The sequence below is a fragment of the Pongo abelii genome, chromosome 11 (genome assembly GCF_028885655.2).
Source record: "Pongo abelii isolate AG06213 chromosome 11, NHGRI_mPonAbe1-v2.0_pri, whole genome shotgun sequence".
NCBI lineage: Eukaryota > Metazoa > Chordata > Mammalia > Primates > Hominidae > Pongo > Pongo abelii.
Window position 1 is genome coordinate 18062430 of NC_071996.2, and position 23947 is coordinate 18086376.

General features: G+C 47.9%; 1 long non-coding RNA gene across 4 annotated transcripts in view; it reads left to right on the forward strand.

The window, feature by feature from the left end:
• The window catches only part of LOC134759574 (uncharacterized), a 93373-nt gene that overhangs the window by 64341 nt on the left and 5085 nt on the right, over positions 1 to 23947 (forward strand). For 3 of the 4 annotated variants that reach the window (XR_010135947.1, XR_010135950.1, XR_010135949.1), the window contains 3 exons: positions 12226 to 12370; positions 14092 to 14177; positions 20289 to 21976. This is a non-coding gene — a long non-coding RNA (uncharacterized LOC134759574). Of the gene's footprint in view, positions 1 to 12225; positions 12371 to 14091; positions 14178 to 20288; positions 21977 to 23947 lie in introns of those variants that run through there. The other variant, XR_010135948.1, reaches the window with a different exon arrangement.

Below are 23947 nucleotides of genomic sequence, written 5' to 3' on the forward strand. Positions count from 1 at the left end.
GTCAACCAGAAAATGTTTCAATTTACCTATAGCCTGGAAGCCCCCTCTTTGAGTTGTCCTGCCTTTCTAAACCAAACCAATGTATTTCTTAAATGTATTGGATTGATGTGTCATGCCTTCCTAAAATACATAAAACCAAGCTGTACCCCCACCACCGTGGGCACAAGTTCTCAGGACCTCCTGAGGGCTGTCACGGGCCATGGTCACTCATATTTGGCTCAGAAATCTCTTCAAATATTTTACAGAGTTTGACTCTTTTCGTCAACAGTTTGAAACTTTCCCTCATCTTCCTATCTTCTTCAGAGCCCTCCAAACTCTTCCAACCTCTGCCTGTTACCCAGTTCCAAAGCCACTTTTGCATTTTAAGGAATCTTTATAGCAGTGTCCCTCTCCTTGGTACCAGTTTTCTGTATTAGTCCATTCTTGCACTGCTGTAAAGAAATACCTGGCACTGGATAATTTATAAAGGAAAGAGGTTAAATTGGCTCATGGTTCTACAGGCTGTACAGGAAGTGTGGCAGCATCAGCTTCTGGGGAGGCCTCAGGAAACTTACAATCATGGTGGACGGTGAATGGGAGAGCTGCTACTTCATGTGGCCAAAGCAGGAGGAAGACAGAAAGAGAGGGGAGGTGCCACACATTTTCAAATAACCAGATCTCATGAGAACTCAGGACAGTACTAAGGTTGACATCCGTCCCCATGCTCCAATCACCTCCCACTAGGCCCCACCTCCAACACTGGGGATTACAATTCAACATGAGATTTGGGCGGGGACACAGATCCAAACCATATCACTGTCCCTTGCCCAGAACAAAGCGTATTTAACTTCTCCTCTCCCTGAGCACCCTATGTTCTGAGAATCCCATTATTGTGTTGTTGCACTCAGTGTCTGCCCTATGCTGAATGCTGTCCTTTAGAGGGTGACACAGTTTACTAATCACCTCCTAGGCTAGGTGCTAGCACATTTTAGGTGCTCAGTAAGTGCTTGTGAAATAAGCCATTCAGAAAAAATTGCTACAGTGGATCTGACTGTGATTAGAAGGAAGTGTGGTCCCCTCTGCCTATCTTAAGGATTTTCCTTCCCCTACTACCCACCCCTCCTCTATGTAGGTTGGGCTGTCTCTCCCCATGCTCTGTGTCTGCTGTGTCCAGGACATCTTTGCAGAACTGCAGGTGGTCAGGAATGGGGAAACCTCAAGGAGGACATAGTAAGAGATGCAGCTGGAGTGGGAGACAGGGCCCAGGCATGGGAGGCTGTAGGCAACCCCAAAGGCCTGAGAGAATCCATGGAAGGGCTAAACAGGGACGATGCAGTTGAATTTTCATTCTGGAAGCCACAGGAACTGGGATCTGAGGGATGAGAGTAGAGTCAGGTCAGTTTCATTGAGCAGCATGTCCTGGATGGCCAGTGCACTGTAGGCGCTGTGGGTATATCAGGGGGTGAATGGGGATAAGGAGTCTGGGGTGGTGAGGGAGATGAACTGGCCAACAATTGGCAGTTGGCAGAGTGGTGGTGAGAGGGCACTGGCAGGTGGGGGGCAGGGAAAAGGTCTGAGCAGAGGGGAGGTGAGAGGGCACTGGCCTGTGTGTGGGCAGGTGTGGGAGGGGAGGAAGAGGCCTGAGCAAAGGGGAGGGTCGGGGCACACCTGCAAGCTTCCAGACTCACTTCCTGTGAGGCTGCACCCAGGATGACCCTACCTTCCCACTGGGACAATGGAGAGGGAGATTGGAGTTCCATGGGAAGCTGATGGGTTTTAGTGTTCTGAGGGACAAACACTGACCTGACCTCTCATGCTGATGCAAAGAATTCCCCATAAAATGTCTCCATCAAAGGTGGCTTGGTTACCACTTGCAGGGCAGTGTTGCTGAAGGCCCTGTTTGCTCAGTTCTCTTTATAATACCTAACACTTACTGGCTTAGTCCCATTTTCTGAAATTCCAGATTGTCCCTTTAAGGATAACTTGTCTAGAAAAACAAGAGCCTTTGCAGACTGCCCCTCTAAGCAATATGCTTTATCATTTAACAGAGTATCTCTCCTAAGAAAACACACTGTCAGAGACAAAGGCCTCAGGCGGGAAGTGTTTTATTTGACATGGTGGAAACTGATGATTGGTTCTGCTGAGTGTGGCCTGCCTGAACGGCATGCTGTTATACAAAGACCAGGGCCTTTGAAATCTGCGTACTTCCTCACATGTGAATCACGGTTTATGCTTCTCCGCGGACTTTGACAACCCAGGAAGGGAAGGTTCTACTGCCATTGTTTCAGATGAGGAAGTGGAGACAGAGCGGGCCACGGACTTGGCTCTATGCCACGCAGCTCATTGGTGTTCATAGAAATGGGAAGGAACCGACATCTTCCAATTGCTGTTACCCTCCCAGGTCCTCAGAGCTAAGGCCCTCTCACAGAAGGGGTGCTTGCGATCCTGATGCATGACCATGCAGGGGTTATGTTATGTTCTCTTTACTGTGCTGACAATAGTGTGTGACTTTAGTTGCTCATTTATTTAGGCCTGTTATTGTTAAAATATTTAAAATAGACACATTAGCATAAACTCCATCAAAATGGTTAACATGAAGTTTTTGGATCTTTAGAGATACAAAGTCCAACTGTTTAGGTAACCCTATTATACGCAGCAGCTTGCAGAATGTTAGGCATGATGACATGCAATGTGTTTTGGGTGTCGCATGAGGAACAGCAGTTGGGCCAGTTTCTGACAGCTGCTCTCACCTTGATAATCTACCCAGAGCCTGGGGACTCAGAAAGCCTACATCCTTATATTCCCAAAGTTGAGTTGGGCTCACGAAGCTCGTAGGAGAGCCTGGCATCACAGACTTGCCAATTTACTGGTGCCCCATGAGGAATGCAATTACCAGACACTCACCTCTATCTGAGTGGTGGATTCCCTCCTTGCAGTTAAGTTACAGATGACTTCCAAAGGGTGTGACTGACTTGATGTTTAATGACATCAAGTCAGAGAGCTGAGGTTCTCATCTGCACATCAGGGCTGAGGTTGCCTGTCAAGCCAGACTCTTGCCAGCTGACAGAGCATCACCTCCTGGAGATGGTGTGCGAATGGCATGGCCAGCATTCATCTGTGTGACTCTTGGAAGACACAAACATTTCTATTGCTTCTACTTCTGGAAAAGATAGAGTAATAAGGACCAGATTTACCTCCTGTTTGATAAATGTAAAAATATGGGACACGTTATTGAAATAACAGTTGTCAAGCTATCGGGTACCAGGCAATGAAGGGGAACGATCCATGAGAACAGGGAAGCAGGTGAGTGGAGCCCTGCGCTAGGCCCAGTGCACGACACAGGTGGTAAAAGGAAAAGGCCAGGGAAAGCTCAGTATACTCACTAAGATGCAAAACCAGAGATGAAGTTAGGAAATCCGAGGCAGCTGGAATTCACAGGAGAGAGGGGTACACAGTGAGAGCTGTGGAGGTCTGCAGAGGATCCTCCCCCACCACTCAGCTATACTGGTCAGAGGATGGGAAAGAGAAAGAGCTACACATGACGTTAGAGGGAGCATTCCCCATAGATCAAACAGGGCTGGGAATAGTGCCTTTTCCCCTCAGCCAGAGTAGAAAACAAATTCAGGGTGCTCTGGGTAGAGTACTTAGAAGGGGTTTCCTTCAGTGGAGGATGAAATTAGCCTTAGGCTAAATGCTGCTTTGATCTCACTTAGCAAAGCATAAAAGCAAGATCAAAAAGATCAAACTCAAAGTTCAAAGCTATTTACAGGAATATAAAATATACAGCATCTGACAAAGTAAAATTCACAGTGCACGGCACTCAATCAAAAGTTACTAGCATGTGAAGAAGAAAAAATGACCCACAGTGAGGATGAATATCAATCAACCAAAAGTGATCCGGAAATGACAAATGATATAATAGAACTGGTAGACAAGGACATCAAAGCAAGTATTATAGGAATGTTTCATATATTTAGTATAATAGAGGAAGAGGTTGATCATGTTAACTAGATAAAAGGAAGATTTAGAAAAGATCCAAAACAAACTTCTCAAGATGAAAGCCACAATGTATGAGATAAAAATACATAGGATGGTTTAGACAATTCAGAGAAAATGATTAGAGAAGTTAAAGACAAGGAGAGAAACTATCAAGAAATACAAAACAGAGAGAAATGAAAAATAGAGAAACAAGAAGACTAAAAAAATAGTAGTAAGCTGTGAGATAACTTTAAGCAATTGAATATCCAAATATATGAGTAATTATACTTGTAGAAGGGGAGGGAGACAGAAAACATATTTTAAAGAATACAATTTTCTTCACATTTTCCAAATTTGTTAAAAATTATATCCCATAGACTCAAGAAGCTCAACAAACCCCAAGCCTAAGAACTATAAAGAAAATAGCACCAAGACACATCATAATCAAGTTGCTCAAATCCAGTGATAAGGGAAAATCTTAAAAGTAGTCAGATACAAAAGAAACATTAGGTACAAAGGAACAGATATAAGGATGACAGCAAATTTCTCATTAAAAACAATGCAATGAGAAGACAATAGAACAACATCTTTAAAGTGCTGAAAGAAAACATTTACCTAGAGAAAATATCTTTCACTTAATGAAATAAAGACCTTCCTCCCCCAACACACAAAAATGGAAAGAACTGATGAGCCTCAGACCTGCATTACAAGAAATGTGAAGGGAGATCCGTTAGGCAGATGGAAATTGACACCAGATGGAAATGTGTGTCTACACAAAGGGACGAAAAGCAATAGAAATGTTATTTAAAAGAGAGAATCAACTTTTTAAAACAAAATGACAGTGCATTGGGGATTTGTAAAATATGGACAGGTAAACTGTGTGACACTAGCACAAATGCAGGAGAGAAAACACAGTATATTGTTATAAGGGTCATAGACAGGGCGAGCATTCCTAACCCAAGAGTCTGAAATCTAAAATGCTCCAAAAAAATCCGGAACTTTTGGAATGCTGCCATGATGCTCAAAGGAAATGCTCACTGAAGAATTTTTGATTTCAAATTTTCAGGCTAGGGATGCTTAACCAGTAAGTATAATATTTCAAAATATTCAAAATTTTTGAATAAAAATTCAGAAATCTGAAAAAACCTGAAACCTGAAACACTTCTGGTCTCAAGATTTGGGATAAGGGATACCCGACCTGTGTTGCAGTTGAGGTGATATAATATCACTTTAGTGTATAGACTGTGAAAAGAAGTATAGTGTAAGCCCTAACACAACCACTGAAATAATACAACAGTTGTAGCTGATAATCCAATAAAAGAAATAATGTGAAAATGTAAGAAAATCTTAATTAATCAAAAATGCCAAAAAAGAAACAGAAAACAAGTGACAGATTGGATTAAGATAAAACAAATGACAAGCAAGACACTAGCTTTAAACCTAACCAAATCAATAACTTATATTAAATGAAACAAACCTAAGCTATAGCCCAATTAAAGGTTAGAGATTGCTTCAATTGGATTAAAAAGCAAGTGCCAACCACAGAAGTGTGCACACATGCAACACGCAACATTGGATCAGAGGTGAAAGAATGGAACACATTTCACACCAGTGCTATTCAGGAGTCACCATCTTGATACCAAGTAAAGTGGATTTCAGAGCAAAAATGTTACCATGGACAGAGAAGGTCATGTTATAATGACGAAGGGGTCAGTCACCACATAACTATCCTAAATATTTATCCACCAGATAACACAGCTTCAAAATACATGCAGCAAAAACTCAGAAACCTGCAAGGGGAAATGGATACATCAAAAAATAGTTAGACCATTCAACACTCTTCTCTAAATAATTGTTGAAAATAAGTACACAGGGCCGGGTGCAGTGGCTCACATCTGTAATCCCAGAGCTTTGGGAGGCCAAGGCGGCCATTTTGCTTAGGCCCAGGAGTTCAAGACCCACCTGGGCCTTGGTGAGACATTGTCTCTAAAAAAAAAAAAAAGAAATTCCTGGGCTTGGTGGCACCTTCCTGTGGTTTCAGCTATTTAGAAGGCTAAGGAGGGATAATCACTTGCGCCCAGGAGTTTGAGCTTATGGAGCTTTGATTGCACCACTGCACTGCAACCTGGGCGACAGACAGAGAAAATAAGTAGATGGAAAATCAGTAAGAATACAGAAACGAAACTGGAAACCAAATGTGACCTAACTCACATTTATAGAACCCTCCTGTGTTTAGCAGAATGCACATTTTTTCAAGTGCACATGAAACATTTACCAAGATAAAGTATTCTCTGGGCCACAGAATAAGTTTTAGTAAATGCGAAAGGATTTCTGTCATAGTGAGCATGTTCTCTGACCAAAATGGAATTAAATTAGGAATCAGCAATAGAAAGATATCTGGAAAATCCCCAAGTGTTTGGAAATTAAATATTGCACATCTAAATAACTCATGGGTCAAAACAAATCAAAAGGAAGATCAGAAAGAATTTTAAACTGAATGAAAATGGAAAGACATTATAAGCTGTAGAAATAAAACAGTAAACATAGATGAATAGATAAACGGAATAGGGTAGAAAATCAAGAGATGAACATACGTGTGAACAACTGATTTTGATGAAGGCGTGAAGGAAGGACAGTGGAGATAGTCTCTATAAACAATTATGAAGATGTAAGAAAATAGTCCAAAAATTTCAGCAGACACATCACCAAAGAGGATATGCAGATGGCTCTTACACACATGGAAAGTGCTCAACATCATTGGTCATTAGAGAAATGCAAATTAAACTCACATCGTCGTATAACCCATTAGAGTGCTGAAAATCAGAAGGAAGTGGGAGTGAGCAGGGCAGAGCTGAGCTCCGGGGCAGGCTGAGGACAGGCAGCTCCATGCTGGAGTGGCAGTTGGGCTGTCCCACACTGGGCCAAGGTGGCTGTGCCTTTACATTCCCATGTGGATGAGGTATTTCTCTGATCTCATTTACTGCATCCTAGCATATTTATTCTGGTTTCCCTCCCAGATCATAGAAGGCATAAGGGTAGGGATTGTGACTTAGGCTCCATTGGGGGGCCCGTGTTTCCAAGGAACAGAACTGAGGATTCATAATATTTTATTTTATTTTATTTGTAGCTGAAATATCAGAAGTTGGAAAACACCACAAGAAAGCCATAGTAAGTGGTAACAACTAAAATATCTCACTATCATTTTTGGAATAAAGTACCATATTATATAACTTGGTTAGTGAATTTCTTTTTCACCTTTTGGTGTCTTTAGCCACAAATCTCCAGGGAGACTCTTTAAATAATGGACATAATCAAAGCAAAAAATGTTCCAAACCTCTGTGAGTCTAAATGGTGAAAAACGTGCAGAGATAGCCTGAGGGAGGATTGACAGGTGGATGGAGGCTGAGGGGGCCCCAGGGAGCCCAGGAAGGCACCTTAGTAGGTGCTAATCTCCTTCTTGCATGGGATTGAGAAGCCTTCTGGAAGGCAGGGTGGGGAAGCTGAAGGAGGCTGTAATTTGGAATCAGGTCTGAGTCCCAGGCCCCTCTTACAAGCTGGAGACTTGGGGCAGGTCAGCTCGCCTCTCTGTGGTGCCTGTGGGGCTTTCAGCAGGTTAGGAGGAAGCAGCGGAACTGGGCCTGGGACTGGCGACTTGCTGTCCCCCTCACTGTCTCACTCTTTCCATCTCTCTCCCCGTCTCACTCCCACTCACCCCATCTCCCCTTCTTTCTCATTCTCTCACCGTCTCACCCCGTGTTCTCTCTCACTCATTCTCTTCTGTCTCCCTCACTCTCTTCTCTCTCCCTCACTCTTCCTCTGCCTCTCTGTCTCTCTCCGTCTTGTGCACACATTGAAAAATGGCACCTAAGCGCTCACTGATAACCTGCAGTCCATATTGTCAGCTGCCACACTGCTCCCTCAGGGAGGCCTCAAGCTTCGTGGCTTGCATCCTGTGCTTGAGTGAAGCATCTTATGCTGAGTCCCACAGATCTTGTCGTGAGTTTCCTCAAACTGTTGAAGTACAGATTAATAGGTAACCCGGCCGGGCGCGGTGGCTCATGCCTGTAATCCCAGCACTTTGGGAGCCTGAGGTGGATGGATCACGAGGTCAGGAGTTCGAGACCAGCCCGGCCAACATAGTGAAACCCCATCTCTACTAAAAATACAAAAATTAGCCAGGTGTGGTGGTGTGCACCTGTAATCCTCGCTACTTGGCAGGCTGAGGCAGGAGAATCGCTTGCACCCAGGAGGAGGAGGTGCAGTGAGCCAAGACCATGCCATTGCACTCCAGCCTGGGTGATAGAGCAAGACTCCATCTGAAAAAAAAAAAAAACAAAACACGTAACCCACTGACACTGAAAAAGACACTGATTTGTTTCTGAATCATGAAGCTTTGCTGCTTGTCTTGCATGCAGAACCTTTTAGCCTTGTGTTGCTGTCCATGGCCAATGACCGAACCTCTGCATTGGAGCCTGCAGTGAAGCAGACAGCTCCAGCATGAGTCCTCCCCTCCCTTCTCCTCAGCTTTCCCAGAAAATCCTTCCACCTGTGGCCGACCGTGGAGCATGCCTAACTCTGCTGACATGTCTTCCTCAGATGATCCTCACATTTGGTGTCCAGTAAACTTGCACCAATTTATTTCTGCCTCAGCAGCCTTAATTTTGGTCCACATTACCATGTTGCAAGCCCTGAACCAGGAAGCTGGGGTCTGGTGGCTCTGCTGCCAGTTTGGATGAGGGGTATTCCTCTGGGAGATTTCTGAGCTTAGAGGGTCATTCAGAGTAGTCGAGGGGCCAGAGGAGGTTTCTCCGAGTGGCCTGAGGGTACCTCCAAGGCCAAGAGGCAGATGCAAGTGAAGGAAAGTCATGCTCCACCCAGGAGGTGCAGCTGGAGAGGCGCCCAGGAAGAAGGAAGGAGTGGAATAAGGATGCACTGGGAGAAGATGCAGACACAGTCTCATCGTGTATTGAAAGTGTGATTTCACTGTGGAGGCAACGGGAGTCCCTGAAGGAGTAATCTTGTTACTCCTTTAAATATGCACATGGTACAAAATTCAAAAGATGCACATGGTACAAAATTCAAAAGATGCAGAGGGTATGCTGAACAGTGAGTCTCTCCCACCCTGTTCATCATCTGGGTCACTTTCTAGGGATGCTGCCACGCCCTGTGTGTTCATGTGGAGCGATTCCACACGAACAAAAGCAAACCCACACACTCCAAGCCTGCAGCTTTGTGCTGCTCCCTTGCTGTTCCTTCAGATGCTCACGCCACAGTTGCCCATCCTTCTATTTGTGATGGGCATTTGTGTGCTCCTAGACTTTTTTCCTGTGTGTGTGTGTGTGCATGTAGCGTGTATTTTCATGTTATTAAGCATATGTTGCCACGATTACTCTTATAAGTCTTATATATGGGAAGACTAGATCTGTCTGTCTGTGGGGCATGGTGGTGGCCAAGGGCTTGGTGTGAGCCTGGCTAGCCAGCCATTCTGGAGGACAGAGCACCCTCAGGAAGCTGGGTTGAGTGCTTGGTGTTCACCAGAGAGTGAGGGGTACCCACAACCCTGCTACCCTGCCCTAGCCTGAGATCCCGCCTAGATCCTCAGCATGCAGCCAAGGGCCTGGCTAAAGTTGATCCTTAATACATCTGACAAATTAAAGATGACAGGAATAGCCGAGTGAATAAATGTTGATAACCGATCAGAGAAGGCTTGAGCCAGGATTGCCATAACAGACAAAACCCTGTCATGTTGCTCTCAGAAGACAATTATTTATCTACCTTTTAAAATCTTTGGCAATAACTCTGGTCTTCTGTGGGCTAAAAGATCTAGGAAAACAGCCCACTAAATGTCTACATATGAACACAAGGAAGTACTGCTAAGGCGTTCTTTACTTCATTGTCGGTAATAGTGCAAAATCAGAAACAACATGAGTATCTGTCATTAGGGTAATGGTTAAGATAAAATCATGGCACATCTGTGCTATAGAATGCTATGCAGTCTTCATAAAAATGAGACTGTTCTATATGTCTACTCATGGAAACAACTTAAGACTTCTAAAAGCAGCTTTATTAAGATATAACTCACATACTATAAAGTTGAACTATTTAGTCTGCAAGTTAACGATTTTTAGTATAACTATCACTGCAGCCGATTTTAAAACATTTTCATCACCCCAGAAAGAACTTTTAGCTCATCTTGCTATGTCTCCATATGCCTGCCCCAGTCCTAAGCAATCTCTAGTCTACTTTCTGTCTCTATAGATTTCCCTATTCTGGGCATTTCATCTACATGCAGTTATATAATATGTGGTCTTTTGTGACTCTTTTCTTCACTTAGCATGTTTTCAAGTTTCATCCATGATGTCGCACGTATCAGTACTACATTGCTTTTTATGGAATGGTATGGCTATACCACATTTTGTTTGTCAATTGATGGATATTTGGGTTTTTCCTACCTTTTGTCTATTAAGAACAATGTTGCCATGAACGTTCACATACAAGTTTTTGTGTGGACATATGTTTTCATTTCTCCTGGGTATACACCTAGGAGTAGGATTGCTGGATCATATGGTAAATCTGTGTTTAATTGTTTAAGGAACTTCCACACTGTATTCCAAAGTGTCTGCATCATTTTAAATTCCCACTAGCAGTGTATGAGGCTTCAAATTTCTTCGCATCCCTGCCAACACCTGTTATTATCTGACTATGTTATTATGGCCATCCTGGTGGGTATGCAGTAGTATTTCATTGTGATCTGTATTTGCAACTTCCTGATGACTAATGATGTCAAGCATCTTTTCATGTACTTATTGGTTATTTGTATAATGCTTCCTTTCAATAATGTTCTAAGGGCATAAATTGCTCTTCAGCTTAAACCAGTGAAATCATGGCTCCTTTTCAGAAATAGTCTGAGATTTGTGTTTGATATCTTTTCTGACCCTAGGAGGGCTCCTCTCCAGCTGTCTTATTCACCAGTTCTCTCCTACAAGCCAGCCAGCCTACAGTCTAGGCTGTATCTTCATTCAATCCATGAATTTCTTCCCAACTGCTTTCACCACAACCTCCACCATTCTTAAGAGTGCCCTTAAACTTGAACTTCTGCACACTCTGTTATAAATGAAATCAACTGCTTTGGGAAGACATAGGAGTTATCTGTTTCAGACCTGCTTCTTCTATAACTTCTCCCCTCCCCCAGGCCTCCAGGCAAAATCTCTGAGCCAGGGCTCTGGAGCTGGGGGTGGGGACAATGACAAGCTTCTTTCTGAAGGATACCCCCATTCCAGGAACTGAATGCTTGTCAGGGTGGGGGGCAATATCCTGGGGTCCTCTCCTGGTGTGGAACCATCACCTCCCGAGTTGGAAGAGTTGCTATCAGGCTGCAGTACTTTCAGTGCACTGTGCCCAAGGTAGAGCCTCAATTCCTGAGTGGAAGCTGGGAGGAAGAGTGGAGTCTCCACTTTTTGACTGCATTCACCCAGTACTTAGCCTCAGCAACAGGTGGCGGGGGCAGGATGAGAAATGCTGACATCCAACTCCTCGAAGGAAGAAAGCTCTCTGGAAGCAGAGGGGAGAGGGAGCCCTGTGTTGTTGGCTGAGGCAGTCTGGAGTGGAGTCTCTGCCTTACCTAGCTAGGAGCGAGGAGGAAAGGAGCTGTCCTGGTTCTAACACCATAGACTCTCCTGAGTATATGCCTAGATATGTGCCTTTCTCACCAATGTTTTATACATTTTCTTGAATAGATGTCTCTTCATTTGCTTTTTGCTACTGTTTTTGGAAATCTTTACTGATTGTGTATTTTAAACCAATTTTCACCATTTTTCCTGGGGACCAGCTCAGTGGAGCCCCTCATGCTGGAAGTTGATCCTCTTGAGATGTCTTTTGATCCTCACTGGCTCATGAGGGCCTGATCTGTGTCCCACGTCTGTGCTGCTCTCTGGCATCAGGCAGTTTCCCAATAGTAGGGGAAAGAATGGAGGTGGGTGATCCTTCCTGAAACCCTGCTAAATATGATTTATTTTTCCTTCTATAAAACTTTAGATGGTAAGACAATCCAATTATAATGATTAAGACCTCATAGAAGACTCCCAAAGAATCCAGAGAAGGCAATGGTGTGCTCACGGAACATGGGTCTGGAATTAGAGGAGCTAGTCACAGATTCTAGAGGGATTCCAGCAAGAGAGTCTCACTGTATTGCATGTGAGTCACTCAAACGTGGCACATCATCCTGACTTCTGCATCATCCATGCATAACTGTCACATTTCTATTTTAAGGCCAAAACAAACAAAGACCCTGCAATGGCAATGTCATTCCTGAGTCAGAGAGAGATCTGGATCCATGCATCACAAAGGCTTTCTGTGCTCAATGAAAACATTCAAACATTTTCTGAAATCCAGGAGGTCCTTCCTGCTTACTGAGGTTTGTTGGTGTTTTAGCTTCCGTTTTCTTCGTTTTGATTTTGTGTTTCTCTCTGCAGAAGATTGTTTCATTAGATTTATTTAGAGCTTTCCCTTGAGAAAATCTCATTCATTCAAAATAGCAGCTTCCCTTTACTGAGTGTGTACAATGTGCCAGGTGCTGGTCTCATTCATTTCCCCAAATATTTATTCATGAATGAATAAATGCTCTTCTAGATACTGAGTGGTACAAGACTGCCATGGTTCCTAGCCTTGGAGTCTACTGGGGATGGCAGAGATTAAGCAAATAATTACTTGAACAAAGTTGTCAAATCATAATTTAAAGTGTAAAGGTGGACATTAGATTACCTTAAATTAGGGATTTCTGTTCAGTAAGGGTTACAGTAGGGAAAGCCAATAGGAGTAGGCAAAGCCAGTAAGAATTCCTTCAAAATACAAGGAAAAGAGAGACCGCTGCAATAGGAAAATGAATAAAGGTAATGAATAACAATTCACAGAAATGGAAGCCCAAATGAGTAAAAAATCCATGAAAACATGTTCACAATGCAAGTTAAAATGAAAACAAGACAGTGCTTTACATGCAACAGAATAGCAACAATCAGACCAGGGATGGGCTCACATATTGAGAAGGCTGTGGGCTAACGAGAGCCTTGGGGTGTGGACTGCTGCAGTCACCCCAGAGGACTCAGCCCAGTGCAGTGTGTGGGTTGGCCTGGTAACAGCTGCCCAACTCCTCCTAAGCTTCTTGGAGGAACCCTGATCCAGATCCATCAGGAGACACTCACAGGGGATTGCCTGTCTGTTTATGACACATTGAGGTGTGGGAACTTGGTGTCCACTACAGAGTGCTGGAAATAAAATTAGGTGGAAACAAACTGTGGAATAACACGAGGCAGCACTGAGAAGCAATAATCTAGCTGTAGCTAGAGCAACACGATACATCTTGAAAACTTACGGTCAAGTGAAAACGAAGAAGAAACAGAATGAGATTTAACATCTGATGTAACTCACATAATTTATGGCATATGTATATCTACCAAACACCACTACATCTTTTACAAAGAGATGTGCATATTTAAGGACATGCATATTCAATGTATTAAATACGTTGGAGTTGGCTTCCACGTGCATCTAGGAAATGAGAATGGGAATAAGCAATGAGGGAGTGAGCTATATATCTCTATCTCTGTATCATTTGTACTTATACCTATGTTGACATCAATAGATCTATAAATTTTAATATAGAAGTAGACAAGGCATAGTCTGTATATTGTGGAATATAAACTCATCTCTGCACTCGATGTGCACAAACCACCAAAACAGAATCTTTGAAAACTTACCCCCAAAATGGCACCAATAATGATGTAACTACAATTGTGATGAGGGATCTGCAGGCTGTAAATTAACGTTGGCATCGTACTGGGCTCCTCTGGGGAAACATGTGCTGTGTATCGCTGAGGGCTGTGCACGGAGACGAGTGCTTTTCCTTTTCTTGTCTTCATGCAAAAACTTGTTGATGGAGACCTGGAATCCTCTGGAACCAGAGGGGCCGGAGTTCACACAGTGGAAGGAATGGGAGTTGAAGTGAGGGACAAGATGGGAAAAGAGTTTGACAGGGTGCTACTACAGGAGGATCTGCAACTCTTTTTACATTTTTTAAAAAAGATAGAAAATGAGAAAATGTGAACACTGCAAGGGAGTTCTCAAAACAATTCTTTGCAGGTCAGCTGGGTGAGAAGCCCCTGCCAGCTGCACAACCAAGGAGGACTGCTCAGGCAGCTCCACGTGCTGCCAGCCTTGCGGGAAAGGTGAGCTTGCGATTTCCAGTTACAGAAGGTGCCACTTCATGTTGAGACCCCGGGTGGCCCCAGTCACCCAGTATCCTCCCTTGAGGCCCTTGCAGGCTCCACTCCCATCACTGGGCACTTCCTCTTGCCTCCACCTGGCCAACTCCTCGTGTCCCTCGGTCCTTGGCTGGGATATCATTCCCGGGACTGTGGGGCAGTGTTTTACTGTGGCCATGGCGACTGTGTGAATGCACTGTGGGTGGTTGCTTGCCTGGCTCTCCCACCAGACCTGGCCTTATGGTGTGTGGGAACCCAGCCTTGCTCACTGCCATGCCCCAGCCCCAGGTAGAGTAGATGCCCCTAAATCTTTGTTGGATGAATGAATGAATGAATGAATGAATGAGTGAACTGAATCAGCAGCTTCAGGAAAGAGAAGGAGGTGAGCGAGATGAACCCAGAGGACCTGAAGATGCCCCAAGGACACCTCTCCCCTGCTCCATGACCTTTTTTGGGACTAGTGTAGATAGCGCAGACAAGATTTCTGACCGGTGCAGGTCTTCCCTCAGCTCCCATGTAGCACTCCCCGTGGAAGCCTGCCTCTTTTTAATGGGAGGTGTGGATGGAAATGGCCATTTACTGAGCCTCTGGAAGACATCAGGGTGGAAACTGCTGTTCTGCACTAGTGGTGCTAAGCCGAGTTTCTGAGGTAAAGTCTCCGTTTGCCTTAGAGGTACCGGAGCTGGGAGCTCCGCTTGGATTTGATTCATTTGAGAGCTCATGTGATGTTCCCCAGTGGAAGGAGACCTCCTCACTGCTGTACTGTGGGGCCAGCCATCAGACCTAACGTGCGGCATGCTAGGGGCTTCACCTTCTGTCCTGCCCCCAAAACTGCTGGCCCCTCCCAGGTTTTCCCCAGACTCTGGGCTTACCTGGAGCATCTCCTAGGATCTGTGTGCAGGGAGGACACAGGGAGTGAGGGAGGTGTTTCCTGCAGCCCAGGCGTCTCCTCACAGCAGGAGTGCACCACCTCCACAGCACTGCTTCCCCTGACGGGCACTGTGGGCAAAGGCGTGCAGGCTGCCCCACTGCCTGGCCTGCAGCTGGTGGTCCCTGCTCAGCAAGATCGAATGTTCTCTTGTGAACTCTGGCCTCCCTCACACTCTTTTGCTCTCGTTTTCCTGTTGCCTTTTTTTCCCCAACACCTATAGTTAGTTTATGTCTCCTTGCACCGAATGCAGAAGCCTTTCTGGAAGGAAGCAGCAGCTAAACAGAAAATTTGATCCCTGCCCAGGCTCAGTTCCCACCTGTGGGTAACGGGTCCTCCCACAGGGGTCACGGGGGAGATGGGGCGAGTGCCGCTGTGGCTTCTGCACATCTCTGCTGTTCAGGAATCGGCAGCTCCCACCATTTAGAGGGATTGTAGGGAAAGGCACGGGCTTCTGAGGGGGCGTCAGGGGCAAGGCCTGTCACCCCTGTGCCTGGGGAAGCCTCTCTCTGCCGCCATCCTCCTCCTCCTCCATGAGTCCCCCATGGGCTCACCCAGGAGTGGTGTTTCTCCAGTCTCGGGAGCTGCTCCTGCCTTTGGAGGGTGGTGCAGACTGAAGGATGGCCTCAATCCCTGAGTGGGCAAGAGAAAACAGTCTGCACTGGCTCCGGCGTTCACACGCTCATGTACACGCACACGCACACTCACCCACACTAACTCTCAAGAAATCAGCCAGTCATTGCTAACGTCAGTGAAAGCCCTCCCTCACACACGTGTGGATCAGGCCACCCTGAGATTCGAGATCTCTCCAGACACACTGAGATCTGGGCTGTGGTGAAGGGAAGGCGGCAGAAGACAAGAGGAGGAGGGAAGCTCCTGCTGCGCTTACTCACCAAGCTCATCAGTGCAAGGATGGTGCTACTGAGGCCTGCTGTCTCCCCGAGCTGCTGGAGGCCCCGGACTTTCCTCCCACACCTTGTGGCTCCCACGAGGTTCTGCGTGCTGTGAGTGCCTTCTGGGCAATGCCTGATCACACTCATGGGCTGCCCCTTCGGCCTCGCCACAGTGTCTAAGCCACAGGCCTCTTCCCTCGGAACCCATTGTCCTCTGCCTCTGTGGCCCTATCCACTTCTGTCCCTGTCGTGTCCCTCCTGAATTCTGGCTGAGCCCTGGATGTCCACCAGCACCTTGGTGGCAGCCCCAGCCCGCTCTGGTCCTGGAAGCCTGTGGGGCACCCTGGTCCTGCTGGCCGGCACTCTCACTCTCTCCACAGCAGTTCAGACCCACGTCCTCAGCGTCATGTGATGTATTTGTTTACTGCCTGCCCCCAAGGCTGTGCTCTGGGAAGCTGCAGCCTGTTCTGTGACCCAGGAGGCTTCACAGTTCAGGGTTCGGACTCGGGCCAAACCTCATCCCTGCCATCCATGAGGGTCATGCTCAATTCTGAGCATCTAGCTCCTGGCGCCCTCATCCTGACCCGGGGCGGGTGGCAGCTGGTGTGGCAGGTTGGGTTGTCCACGACATCCTGCCCTCCCAGAGCTCAGCCACAGGTTGGGCTGTCCACGATGTCCTGCTCTCCCCGCGCTCAGCCACAGGTCGAGCTGTCCGCGATGTCCTGCTCTCCCAGCACTCAGCAACAGGTCGGGCTGTCCATAATGCTCTCCAGCTGCTCAGGCTCAGGTGCCCTCAGTTTCTAGCCATCCTTTGCCTCTCAACATCCAGCTCCCTGGGGCAAAGGACAATCTCGACCCCTTGGTGTGGCCCCATGAGGCCAGGAACCCAGCCCTTCGGTCCTTCAGGGCCTCGGGCTCCAGGGTGACTGGAGCTCACACCTGCTGCCTTTCATGGCTGCACAGCAGGCAGCCCCACGGTGATGGTGGGTGTTGGGGCTGGAAAGGCTGTTAATCTTTTCATAAATAAAGCACAGGCACATGGGTATAGCACACAGGTGGATATACAATACAACTGTCCTATTCAAATGCAATGTGCGGGCGACCAAGAGGACCATGTCTGAAAGGGTTCCTGGGGTGGGGTGTGATGGACACAAGGTGAGCTGCACCTTGGCTAGGGAGCTGTGCTGGCTTAGCCTTCAGGGTTCAGCTCAGAGGCCACATCACTAGGAGGTGAGGCCAAGCCAGGCTGGTCCTGCACAGCTGCTACTCTTGGCCTCACCCCTGTCTCCTACAGGGGTACTGTCAGGGCCTGCCTGTCATGGTGCTTCTCCCGCCTGGACGGCTGTCTCCCCAGCGTAGAGGCAAGGTTGTGGGCACCCCAGCTGCCCCTGTGACAACAAATCGACCTTCACTGCAGTGGGAAGCTGGCCAGGGTCAGCTGGTCCTGGCACCAGCTTTCTTCCTCCTAACACAGCTGGGGCCCTCCCTCACATGGGGAGGCCAAATGGCCCAGTGGCTGTGGCCAGGCCCTGCAACTGGGCAGGGCCCCCTGATCCAGATGCAGGTGCCGCTTTTCCTGTGGTGTGACCATGCTCATGGTCTGACTTCCCTGGAACAGCATTGGGAGGGTGGTGGGTCTCCCCATGTTGCGTGGACAGTGGCAGGCAGACGGTGATCCCGGCCCTGCCACATTCCCTGCTCTCACCCGCACCTCTGCCCAATCTGTTGGAGGGTGACCAGAAAAGGCCTCACTCAGGGCGGTTTCTTGGGCACCTCCAGGTGCCAGGCACTCATGCACCATCTCATGTTATCCTGGGACACCTTTCCATTCAGAGAGCTGGGCCCTGCTCAGCTACCTATAGAACAGGGGTCCCTGAGACCTCTCAAGGGGTGTAGCTGTGATTTCCCAAGCTCCCTAAAGCTTCTTGGCACCTTCCTTCTAAGGAGCATGTAGTCCATTTGGAGAGAAAGGGAAACAAAACAAAATGAAAAGGTGTGTGAGCAGATGTTGGTTCAGAAGTGGGGGCTGGATCAGAGCGGTCATCTTTCCAGAAGAGATGGAAGAATTCAGCCTGTTCTGAGACCTCTAAGGGCTCCTCCTTGCTGTGAGACATACCCCCAGCCTCCACGTGGCCTGCCAGCATCAGCTCTGGCCCTGGCATCCTGGGCACACAGTGCTTGTCCATCGAAGTGGCCTGGAGCCTGGGATGCCACGTATTTTAGCACCTCCTCTGCTCACACTGCTTACTTCCCTGCTTGGAGTGTCCTCTTTCTCCAGGGAAACTCCTGCTGATCATTCAAAGTCCTAGCCCAGGTGTCTGTTCCTCCTGGAAGTTACCTGGTCTTCCAGGCTGAGTTTCATGGCCCTTTGTCTGCTCTTACTGTCCCCAGGAACTATCCATTTGGCTGTCTGTCATCTCCATGAAAAGGCAACTCCAACTCCATAATCCATGACTGCACTCCCAGCACCCCCAGACCCATACTTCTTTACTCTTTAATCTTCCCCTTCTCAGTTCGTGACAACTGTATCTTTCCAGTTGTTTGGGCCAAAAGTTTTGGAGTTATCCTTGAGGACTATTTTTCTCTCACACTCATGTATGGTCTATCAGCAAATCCAAAAGTTTTACCTTTAAAATATGACCAGAATGTGACCACTTCTGCTGACCTCCTCAGGCGCTACTTAGACCCATGCCTCCACCGTCTCTCACCTAGACTGGGACACCGGCCTCTTCACTGGACTCTTGCCCCCCTGCCCCTCCCGTGGTCCAGCCGGGCAGTGCCTGCTCCACGCATTCCCTCTATGACAGCGGTCCCAGCATCCACTGCTCCATAGTTCTCCTGTAGTATCCTCCATCTCCAAAAACTGTACCATGCTGTGCATGATATAAAAGAGAAACAACACGAAAACAATTTAAGTAAAATGACAGGCACTTCTATAAGCAAATGCCAAGTGTGGCTCCACTGGACGACACCGTGAGCCGGACGACACCATGAGGTCAGCGGCTGGGTGAATGTGCTGTGGCCACAGACGGAGGCCCATTGGTGATGAGAACTTTTTTTACATGGCGTGGCAGTCCCGGAACATTCACTGCATGTTGGCACTAGGCACACATGCCTCAGTCTGCATGCAAAGCAGAGTTAGGTATGGGTGGTAGCACCAGAGGGCAGGTCCTGCCTGTGCCTGCTGGGCATTGGAGGGTCTAGGGTATGGCAACTCTTCGTGGGGTGTGGCTTTCCTCCACACAGCCTTCAACACCACCCCTGGTCCACCAGCAAAGGGCAGAAATGCTCCCAATCTCTGTGACAACCAAAACAGACCCCTGCAAATTCCCACCTCTCCCCCCAAGGGGCATGACTATCCCCACAAGGCAGCAGCACATTCCAGAAGACCCCTGAGCACTAGAGAAGCAAATCTGAGGCCCAGCACAGCCTCCACCCACGGTCTCCTGGTTGTCCCTGATTTGCTAAGCACTCCCTGCCCGAAGGTCCTGCATCTGCTGTTCCCTCTGACCATGCTCTCTCCCCAACACCCACCCAAATCCCTCCCACAGGGGTCTCTGCAGATTTTCTTTCTCCACTGAAGACAGCCTCTCTCTTCTACTGAAAACATTTGGATGTGTGACACCACCCTTGCCCGGTACCCCTTGCCTTCTTCCCTGCTTTAATCGCTCGTTAGCAGTTGTCACCTTTGGCTAGCTACCTGTTGTCTTTGTTTATTCTCTGTCTTGTCTCACTACAACATAAGCTCCATTTGTCTGTTGATAGAATAGAATTAGGTATACAGCGCATGCTCAATGAATACCTGTGGAATAGATCAATCCACAGAATGGCATGAATGAAGCCTTCTGTCTCATCTCCTGGTTGGACTGGGTAAGATGAGAGCAGGGCAGGTGGCCCTGTCATGCTCCTGTGCCCAGTGCAGACCTGGCCCCCCCAGACAACTGCAGCCTCGGTAATGGATGAGCTGAACTGAGTGTAAAGAAGGCTGGGGGCTGGCTGGGCAGCCTGCTCATGAACAGGCTGAGATCTGGCTTCTGAGCTTTGGTTTTTTATGCAGAGGCTGACAGGTCTGCCCTGGGGCAGGTTAATAATTGCTGTTCTTGTTGCATCTCTTTGCTTATTTTCCCAGTTTTGAATGGTTTTACCTCAACAGCCAGTGTTGGGAAAGGACCGAGTATTGCTGTGACTTGTGGTGTTTTGTGTCCTTGGTGGGCTCCCTGGCCGGACTGATGCTGTCTGTTTTCATCTATGCAGGGTTTTTGGCACGGCAGTGCCGGCGGCTGCAGTTGCTCCCCAGAGCCTGACGGCAGACTTCAGAGGCCAGAGAAAAATCTACATAAGCACGAGGCCAGAGCCTCCTCCATATGCATGACTGGTGATCAGGAAGCCTTTCAATAATGCATTAGACCAGGACAGAAAACCAAAAAATGTCCTCTGAAGTAGAAACAGACAAAGTATAAAGCAAGGCACTAGGAAACAGTGACTACAGAATGAATGTTAAGGACAGCACCCTACTGTGCCTTCTCCCTGGGTAGCACAAGGCTTCCTTTCACAGGGGCAGCTGCGTTCGTTGTCCTGTGATGGGCTGCTAGGTCAAAAATCCATAGTGTCCCAGCTCCCCACAAAGCAAAGGGCATCTGTTCTTGGCTGACGTATGTGGAATGTAACTCTAGACAGGCCGAGGGCAAATGGCTTCCTCATTCCACTGGTGGTGGAGTCTTTGTTTTTGGCTGCTATAACGGAGTACCATAGACTGGGTAATTCATAAATAAAAGAAGTTTATTGGACTCATGGTTCTGGAGGTTGGGAAGTCCAAGAACATGGTGCCAACATCTGGTGAGAACCTTCAGGCTGCATCATAACAGGATGGAAGGATGTTAACACAGAGAGAAAAATTGGGCTGAATCCATCCTTCCTATCAGGAACCCATTCCTGAGATAACTAACCCACCCATGATAAAGGCATTAATCCATTCATCAGGGGCAGACCTAATCACCTCGTAAAGGCCCCTCTTCTTAATACTGTCATTGTGGTAACTAAATTTCAACATGAGTTTTGGAGGGAATATTCACACCATAGGGCAGAGGACACTGGTTCTTGGCCAACGTATATAGAATGTAACTCCAAAAAGGCCGAAGCCATGGCGTCCTTATTTCGCTTGTGATGGAGTTAAACTGCACCATCTCAGGGTCGTAGCACTCCTTACCTTCAGTGTCCATTGCATTGGCTGACTTGGAAAGCAGGCTCCCCACCCACTGTTTATGCGGGGATGAGCTAACCAGGCAGAGGGATGCTGCCAAGCCTCAGCAGCTGGCCTTGCCTGCACTCTGCTCCGCCCCCCTACTGACTGCCAGCACCTGGGTGGGCCTCTTCTCCAGGCAAGGTATTGGGGGATGGTTGGGGTCCCCATCTGAGGAACACCCTGGATGTGTGGCCTGCTGGGCCCAGAAGTTGGTGGCCAGAGATTGGACAGGGTAGGCTTAGAGCTACTTCCTTTCCTTACTAGCACTGTCCCTGGGCCTGTTTTTTCCTTTGTAAAGTGAGAATAAAAACCCTGCAGGTTGCTGTGACCGTGAATGAGAATGTGTAAATTGTTTCAGGGAAGGTGCTGAGAAAACTCTGCAGGACAGAACCTCACCCCTGAGTTCTGGCTCTCCAGGCCTCCCACGGGCACACCGTGGTTCCACTTCCACCTTGGAATGTGAGCAGGGATTGGAGGAACCAGCGAGGGGCAGGAGTGAGGCCTTGCACACGGACGCACACACACTTGCATGAATGCACATTCGGAAACACATCCAGACTCAGACACACACAAACACTGCATACACTTAAGACTCACATACACCTGCTCTCTCGACACGATCAAACTCAGGCACACATAAACACACTCCCACAGATGCCGACTCACACTCACACACGCTCGCTCACACAGAGCGGGGCCCTCTGACGTGGGCCTCCATAGCCTGCGGCAGCAGCTTCCTCTCTCCCCGGATCACGGGTCCTCACCGGGTCTGGCTGCTCCGGCCTGTGTCCCGCACCCCCAGTCTTTGTGGGAGTTTCTGGACAGCTGGTCTCTATGCGCGAGGTGCCAGGAACGCACTTCCTTCGCTTTCTACCCAGGCTCTCTCTGTCGCCTCTTCAGGCTCAGGGGAAAGCAGCATTTCCCGGGAAGGGTGCTTGTGGTGCCCATTCCCCTCCATCCTCTGGCGCCAGCGGGGCCCGCGCCGTCCCCGCCGTCCCCGCCGTCCCCGCCGTCCCCGCCCCCGGCCGGCTGGTCTGCGCATCCTCAGCGGGCGCCCAGGGACTCGGAACCGCCGGCTGGGCCCGGGGGAGGCTTGTTTCCATCTCAGCGCAGAATTGTTGATTTTGGAATTCTGTATTAAATTTGGGAAGCTGATGCTGATGCGGAGGCGTCTTTTCTACGAAGTTCCTAATAAGTACCTGATACTTTTAAAATACCCCGAATTGCCGGGCGCGGTGGCTCACACCTGTAATCCCAGCACTTTGGGAGGCCAAGGCAGGCGGATCACGAGGTCAGGAGATCGAGACCATCCTGGCTAACAAGGTGAAACCCCGTCTCTACTAAAAATACAAAAAATTAGCCGGGCGCGGTGGCGGGAGCCTGTAGTTCCAGCTACTTGGGAGGCTGAGGCAGGAGAATGGCATGAACCCGGGAGGCGGAGCTTGCAGTGAGCCGAGATAGCGCCACTGCACTCCAGCCTGGGCGACAGAGCGAGACTCTGTCTCAGAAAAATGAAATAAAATAAAATAAAATACCCCGAATTACACTTATTCTGGCAACCAGAAAGAAAAGCAGAGTGTCTCAGACGTGCATTCTCTCTGCAGCCCGGCTCCTGTATTCTTGGGCAAGCATCCTGTTTGTCACAGCACAGGACCTGGGGCTCCGGGCCATAACGCACGAGTCCAGAGTGTGAGTGGATGAACAGCTATGATTTTTATTAGTCCTCCCTGAGTAGGCGTCCTGCTGAAACAGAAGCTGCGAGACCGCCAGCCAGAGGCTCGCCCCGGAGGGACACCCGCTGCTGGAAGCGCCCCTCGTGGCCAGACCGAGCTCTCCAGGCCCAGGGCGAGCCTGGGGTGCTTTTCTGTACTTCACACATGGGTTGGACAATTTCCAACAGAGGAATTCCGCTCCCAAGTATTTAGCCAACAGAAATGAAAATATATATCCACACAGACCTATATATGACTGTTCATAGCAGCTTTAAGCAGAATAGCTCAAACCTGGAAACAACTGAAATGTCCCACAGATGGATGGGTGAACAAAGTTGCAGTATCTCCAAACACTGGAACACTGCGTAGCGTTAAAAAACAATGCACTGCTGATACTGCAACAAGGATAAATCCTATATCTTTATGCTGAGTGCAACAAACCACACTCAGATGACGATATACCCTATCACTCCATTTATATGAGGCTTGAGAACAGGCAAAACAGATCTCTGATGGTAGAAACCAGAGCAGTAATCATCCTGTGGGACCAGAGGTGGACTGGAAAGGGCCATGAAGGTCTCCCAGGTGCCTTGATTTGGATCACGGATACACGGATGTGTGCGTTTATCAACAGGAAATGTGCATTTAAGATCTATGCCCTTGCCCTATGTAACATGAAAAACATCAGGCTGGAAATTTCATGTTTAAATGAACTCGGAAAGCTGGCTTTCAGAAGGAACGCCGAGGTGAGATCTACAAAGCAAACACCTTCCCTTGTTAATCAGATGCATATTTATTGAACTGGGGTTCACCTGCAAAGGATGGAGTATTTGCATAATCTCCTCCAGAACATTTCTCTCTTGGTGAATTTTGAAAAGGGCACATGTTGGTGGAGTGGGCTGGAAGGGAACTTCGTTTTCATCACATAGAAAGAGGTGAGGATGCAGAGGTTTGATGCA